This window comes from Lichenostomus cassidix, chromosome 12 (assembly GCF_008360975.1).
Source record: "Lichenostomus cassidix isolate B80296 chromosome 12, HeHo_3.0, whole genome shotgun sequence".
NCBI lineage: Eukaryota > Metazoa > Chordata > Aves > Passeriformes > Meliphagidae > Lichenostomus > Lichenostomus cassidix.
This window is the reverse complement of record NC_139493.1, coordinates 20,271,396-20,278,761: the sequence shown is the minus strand read 5'-3', so window position 1 is coordinate 20,278,761 and position 7,366 is coordinate 20,271,396.

Below are 7,366 nucleotides of genomic sequence, written 5' to 3'. Positions count from 1 at the left end.
AAAAATTGAAAATGCAGGCTGAGGGTTAAGGACTGTGACACATAAAGTAAAAATACCATATCCCTGCAGCTTTACCCATGCAGCAGCGGAGCTCACCTCTCTGATGTGCAATAACTTGTGAGCAGGTTGGAGAGGGGAATTGTGGCAACCACCTTAAAATTTTGTGTCTCTGACTGTTTAGTCCTTTGGAGTTTCTCCAGTGGGGTGTGATGGAAATTCATACTCACCTCAACTTTAAACTACACTGACTACTCATACCTGACTTCTGTTTGGGAGTTCACAGTGATTTTTTATTAAAGCAGACTCAGTTGGTGACTGAATCAATTTTTGGAGTTCACATGAAAGCATATGGACAATCCAATGTGGCAAAGTACAAATTAAACACACGTTGGACTTCTGTTTTTCATGCTAGAGGTTATTGAAGATTTCATTTCACAGTTCTCCACACTGTGCTGAACTGATCATTAATGTTCATCACACAAAACTCCTTTGAAACAATGTACACTCTCAAGTTACTGCCTTCACAAATGACACAGTGAACATTTATTTAATTAGACTTTACAGGAGATCCTCATTTGTCTTGATTCCTTGGCTGCCTCTTTAATGCAGTGGACTAGGAAACACTAATTTAGAGAGAGAGAAATAAAATTTATTGTTATAGCCCATAGAAAGTGGAAGAAACAATGCATTATGAGAGCAAAGATACGTCTGTATGCGAATAAACCACACTGTTGTCAGTTCTTAGCCAAGTCCAAGGCTTAAAAAAAGCACATTGCTTTCCTTAACTTTTGGGTTTGTGGTAGCTAAGCTTCAGTAATACGCTCAGCTAGGCCAGCCTTTATCAGATATATTGCCTGTTTATTTAATAGTTATTAAATATACATGGACCATAATTGTTGCTGCATTTGGATCCCAAGACAGCCTGGTCAGAACCTTCTCTGGTTGCAAGCGTCCAGTGACGTTTTCAGAGATAATACTCTATTTTTAATGACCCCTTTTTCATCTTCTGTACCTCCTTGCAAATGCATTTTGAGAAACTTGTTTGGCAGTTGTAAAGATTTGATGTGAAATTATTCTGCCCTTAATCCTAGAAATGAGAGATCTGCTCTTTGTATGTGACAGTGATAGTGCTGAGTGATTCCTCCTGTGTGCTAACTCACTTTGGGCTGCATAATCACATGCCAAAGAGACCTGAGAGTAGGACCTGTTGTTAATGCTATGGGAAATGGGTGTAATTTCAGTGGAACTGGGAAACAGCTTAATTAGTGTTTGTGAAACATATGGCCTGACACAGTTCTCTGCTGAAACTTTGCATTTGTCAGTCCAGTGTAATTTTTTTAACAATAAAATTTCCTGTTATCCAGCCTTTGAGTTAGTTCTGTTGGTTGAGTCTTTAAAAAACCCTTCTCCTGCTAATGAAAAAGACTCTCTGCTCCCCACAGGGAAACAGCCTCAGACTCAAAGTGTGGTAAGAGAGAAGCAAACTGGTAATGTGATCAGTCTGCAGCCATGGAATGAAGCAAAAAGACAACACTCTGTGAAAGGTCAGTCTTGTTTGTATGTGAATTACAAAAGGAGAGCATGCAAGCGTTGTCACAGGAGTCTGAGTTAGGGGTTTTGGTGAGTGTTTTGCAGACCAAAACCTGTTGGAGGGTGCAGAGACAATCCTTGGGACCACTGTCAGAATAGCCATTGAAATCTGGATGGGAATATTGAAAACAAAAAAAACCCCACTGCTCTGCATCTTTGCATCTTAGCTATGAAAGAAATTTCCAGTCTCTATTAGACTCTCAAGCTGTTAATAATTATTAACCATTATAAACATTTTGTGGTTTTTTTCCTCAAAATCACTGTGATGACTATGGGACAGGCACATAATGATCCTAAACACTGCTGAAACTCAATTAGAAAGGACAGCACTTCACATTTCACAAAAGTGTCAAGAGTTTTTTGCTTTGCCTTGGTTTTGGGGAGGGATTTGGATTTTATTTTGCTAGGGGTTAATTTTCTCTGCCTGAATACTATTTATGTGGCCAAACAGACAATCTGAAGAAACCCATAATAAAAAGTATATGGTACTCTCTAGCATTTTATGGTGGTCACCATAAAAGCAAGCTGTGAGCCAAGCTGGTACTTCTGAACTAGAGCATAAGTTTAAGTAAAGAGACTGGTACAATCTGCCTGAGGGAAAATGGATCAGTCATTCAAAAACGTAGAAGAGAGGCAACTAAGAAGGAGAGTGCTGTGATGAAAAATGAGGCTTCTGGAAGTATTTAATATGGATATAGAGGTTAAAATTCCCAGACTGGTACTTTGCTTCAGGTACAACTGCATCACCTTTTATTATCTCCTCTTACCTTCCTCCTCACATCTTTTTTTTTTTGTTGTTTGTTTTTCTGGAATCTAAATTTACATATTTGAAATTTTAGTTCCTTGCCCTGGCAGCTATTCTAAAAAAAAAAAAAAAGCAAACCTAAATCCCTTTTTCTCTTACTTCAAGATATGTGTAGTTTGATTGTTTCTTTTCACCTCTGGGAAGAGGTGAAAGTGCATCATATCTTTGAAAATACTTGAAGTGAAACCACTTTATTTTGTGTTCTTTCTTTCTTTTTTAGTTTCCTGTTATTCCTGCAACCTTTGCACTATATCCTGCAGAAATTCATGGTGTTTTAAAATTAATTTTAAAATAAATGCTTGATTGAGGCAGTTCTTTTTCCAGATGCCTGTGTGATTTTAATGAAAATAACATTAATAATAGTAGCTAGCTGTAGGTATCTGATACCTCTTTAGTTCATGACTACTTGTAGGTCTCTAGGAAGGAAACTGACTCTTTTCTTTACATTTCACCTGAATTATGTGTTTAGTTGTTTTCTTGTTTTGTCTTGTCATAACTTCCCATCTGATGCTTGCTCTTTGTGCTTATGTGAACTGCTTGGGAGTTGGGAGAAGACAGACAAAAAGGCATTTCCATGATGCTCTGTGTGAATGGAGGGATGAGCAGCAGAGAGATGTTCACCTAAGGACAAGAGACCTATCTCACTTTCTCTTTTTAAGCAAAAATTGAGTGGGTAAAAACAATCAAAGCAGTAATCTGGAGAAAAAGCAAAGTAGAAGGGCCTGACAAATACCCAGCCTGGCAGTGGAACTGCAGAATTCCCTGCATCTTCCATTCATCTCCCTGAAATCAGTCTTTGCTGTCTGCTGCTTTCCAGCAAGGCAACCTGTTTCAAATAGCTTCATAATGGGTAAGAAAATGGTACTCTTTTCTATAATGAATGGTGCCAGGATGGAATGACTTCTCTTGGCTGGACATACCCAGCAGTGTAACCAATACTGCAAGCTTATCTCCTGCAGTTCATTTTGTGTTCAGGGGTCACAATACATAATTTAGATCTAACCTGTTGCAATCCCTGGATCTTTAGTAAATCTGTATTTAAGTGACACTATTAATTCCATAGAGCTATAATATTTATCTTGCAAAATTACTGACTTCCCACAAACTGCAATTTAGTCTGGAGTGATAAAGGAAAGTAAGGCTGGAAGGTCTAGTCTGATTGTGGCAGCCAAGCACAAAGCCACTGCAAAAAAGTTTAAATAGGCTATCTGGACAAGACTGCATGTTGGAGAGATAGAGGAAGAAAGACTTTAAACTATTTTGGGTTATGACTGCAGCCATCGCTAATATTGGAGAGGGTTGTGGAAGGAGGAGTTGGTTGGGCATGCATACTGAAAGACTTTTAGATAAGCTGAAATTTTTCAAAGTCAAGTTTTGGGTTGAGAATTAATTGTGGCAGTACATCTGTGTTAACCTGGAAAAAAAGGAAGCTCAGGGAAAACGTTATTGCTCTCTACAACTACCTGAAAGGAGGTGATAGTGAGGTGGGTGTCAGTCTCTTTTCCCAGGTAACAAGTGACAGGACAAGAGGAAATGGCCTCAAGTTGTGCCAGGGGAGTCTTAGATTGGATATTATGGAAAAATTTGTTCCCAGAGAGGGGGGGTCAAGCACTGGAGCAGGCTGCCCACGGTAGTGGTGGAGTCACTACTCCTGGAAAGGTTTAAAAACTGTGTAGATATGGCCTACATGGTTTATTGGTAAGAATGGTGGTGCTGGGTTGATGGTTGGACTTGATCATCTTAAAGGTCTTTTTCAACTTCTATGATTCAGTGATCTGCTTTGGGCACACAGACAGAGAAGCAGGTCATTGGGATATTTTTAGGTGCTGTAACAAGTGTCTGGGGAAAAGAGTGTTACATTTGTGGGTGTATAATATCAATATGGCAAGCAGTTTTCTGTATTGCAAGCAGGTACCTAATTCTCTGCTACTTCAAAACTCATTTTGTGAGTGATTACATTGCATAACAGAGAGTAAGCAGGGTTTTTGAACTCCCTGTGTCATAACCTACCTGCATTGGTGGAATTGCTTCAGAACAACTTAAATTGTAGGGCTGCCTGGCATCCCCAGGAATCGATAGTTATGACAATACCAGGAGTTCAGAAAGTGACCTGAATGCTTTGGTTTACTATGAGCTTTCATGAAAAGCCAATGACCAAGACAAGGGGTGGTACCTTTCCCTCTTAATCAGTAGGATCTGGAAAGACATTTTGGAACATTTTGCAGACATTCTGGAAAGACGTTAGTGAAAGGTTCCCTGTCCATGGGAGGAGGGTTGCAACATGATGATCTTTGATGTTCCTTACAACCCAAAACATGCCATGATTCTGTTATGCTGATTTTGCCTGCTCACAAATATCTAGTTGTGGGTTTAATGCATGAAGCACATACAGAAATTTCTGGCTGATGTTACTTGGAAGATCAGTTTCAGCAATCTCCTTTGCCATTTTGGTTTTAAAATCTATTAAGCCAGTGATTAAATATATTTTTTTTCTGCTTAAGATGTGCTGCCTTGCTTGGCATACACATTTGGAACAGACTTTTTGAGAAAGAGAAGATTTCAAGCAGTGCTGGACTTGTGCCAGAAGGAAATGAATAAGCTCCTACCTAGAAATAAGCAGAAACATCTACACAAGTGGTTTAGCATTAAAATGGGGACATCTGGAGTTTGTGAAAATGATCTGACACAGTTTAGCAATACACATTTCGATTAATTTTTGATGCATTTAGAAATGTAAGGCAGTTAATTTTCTTTGTAAAGAGGAAGTACTACCCATTACATAAAGGACTTCTCCATGTTGTAGTGCTTACTTCCCCTGGGCTCACTGCCTGCATGCACTCACACATTGCTGTAAAGTGTGCTGTGTTCACACCAAATTAGTGGTACACTCGAATCGGCCTCTCTGCTGCCTTATTCTGTCTTGTACAAACAGCTGTTCCCATAGTCTGGAGTGCTTGGTGTTGTTTGCTGAGCAGCCAGCCTGCCTGTAGTGCAGGTGTTAGCAAGGCTGTGCCTGGCAGGGCTGATTATAGGGAGAAGAGGGACCTGATGGCCTTGGGCTCCTCTGGAAGGGAGGTGGCTAGGAGTGCTCATAGGTGTCTCATCTGAATGTGAAGTACAAATATGCAGCATTGTTGTAACGTGTGTCCTTCCTGTCCCTGACCCTGCCCCCCTGACCCCTTCTGACTGGATGTGAGTCAGGACCGCCTCCCATCCCTAGCGATAAAAACCCCAGCCAGATCTGGAATGGTCCTCTTTGGTTCTGGGCTCGTATGGAACCTGTACCCTCCCTTGTTTTCCCTTCCCCCTTCCCAATCTCCCCACTCCTCTCCTGTTTTCCACAATAAAAACACCATGGAGACCAGGAACCAAACAGCTGCCTTTCTAAACCTGCGACGCTTCTACAAGGACCGCGTCTGACCAGTCCCACAGCTCGTGGCCATGGAATGACCATCCTGCGTGTTCCAGTTCTGGGGCAGCCCTCCCCCTGCAGCAGGGGAGAGCTGCCTTCAGGTTTTGCACTGCTGCACAGCATGGCCACAAGTCATCTGGATACCAGAGAATTCTGCCTGGGCTTGGCCATGGCATGGCATTGCAGCATGTTGTCTGACTACAAACCATGTGTTCAGAGACAGCTGTGTGGTCCCCCAACCTGGCCCTTTATACAAATTATTGGCATTCCTCCCTAGAGACTATGATGATCCATTTTTTATATATTGTTTTAGATGATGATGACAGCCTTCCAGGTTGTCAGGTGGTTCTACTGTTCGCTAATTCTGGAGCACACTTCCTGAAGAGATCTGGCACTCTTGGCTTAAGCTTTCTATTAACTCCCTCCTGGAAGGCCTGCTTTGGGGTGTGCTTGCACTACTGCACCTTTCTTTCCTGCAAGGGAACAGGATTCACACTTCAGAGGGTGTTACGACACAAGGCTATCTGAGAAACTACGTATAACCTTTTACTTAAAATAGGAAATAAACGTCCTAAGTTTGGATAGAAGAGACTCAATAGGAGGGAGTAAAGCTCTTATTTTTATCCTCTCTCTTAAAGACTTCATAATTTTTATGCTTTCTGGCTGAAATTGCTTAGCTTAGTTTATTTCTGTATATTAATTTCTCCTTTTAAAAGTACTAGTAGAATCACTGCACCTTTTTTAACCACAGCATATGTATGTGTGTATATTTACACACTTGTACAATTAGATGATGGGATTTTTATGCAAAATCTGTTGTGGGAATCGTAAAGCTGAAATGAAATGGCATATAAAGTTGCAAATTTGGCATGGTGAGGCTGGTCTAAAAGTTCTGCTGAGCTTGAGCATTGTCTTTTATAAAACTGTGATGTGTGTTAATGATTTCTCTTAGCTGGTAAAGTGTCTTGCCAAGAAAATCACATTTGCATGTGCCTGAAGGTGCATAGCTTAGCTGTGTGTTACAAAATACGCAAATAACACAGGGGTTTAAGAGGTGGTGGTGTGTTTTTAGAGGATGTACTGGTAATTCATTTCAGAGGTGCTGAATCTTTATCTAGGTAATGAATGAGATCAGGAATCAGTTGCATTTACATTTCCAAACTGTGTTCTCATTGTTTTATTGTAGCCAGCAGAACTTTCTTACTATCGTTAAGTTCTTTTTATGGATTTTATTATGTCAAATAGATGGAGAATGATTTAAATACCTCTATGTGCAACCTCTGGGATTTAATGTTTATTTTTGAAGGGTGAATGCATTTTCATCAAATGCATAGGCAGTGATAGGTCAGAGATGACCCATTTGCAGTAATATATTTCAAAACAAGGAATTCAAAGAAAAATCAAACTTAATGTACTTTTCAGGTGTGTGCAGAGGTGGAGTGGTGCTCTAGAAGAGGGAGTGGAAGGAGGTTATCTGTAAACCAGAATAAAGAATGCACCTGTTCAAAATGGCAGGTCTCAGTCTCAGTCCAGGTGTGAATCTGAATTGTATGTCCCTA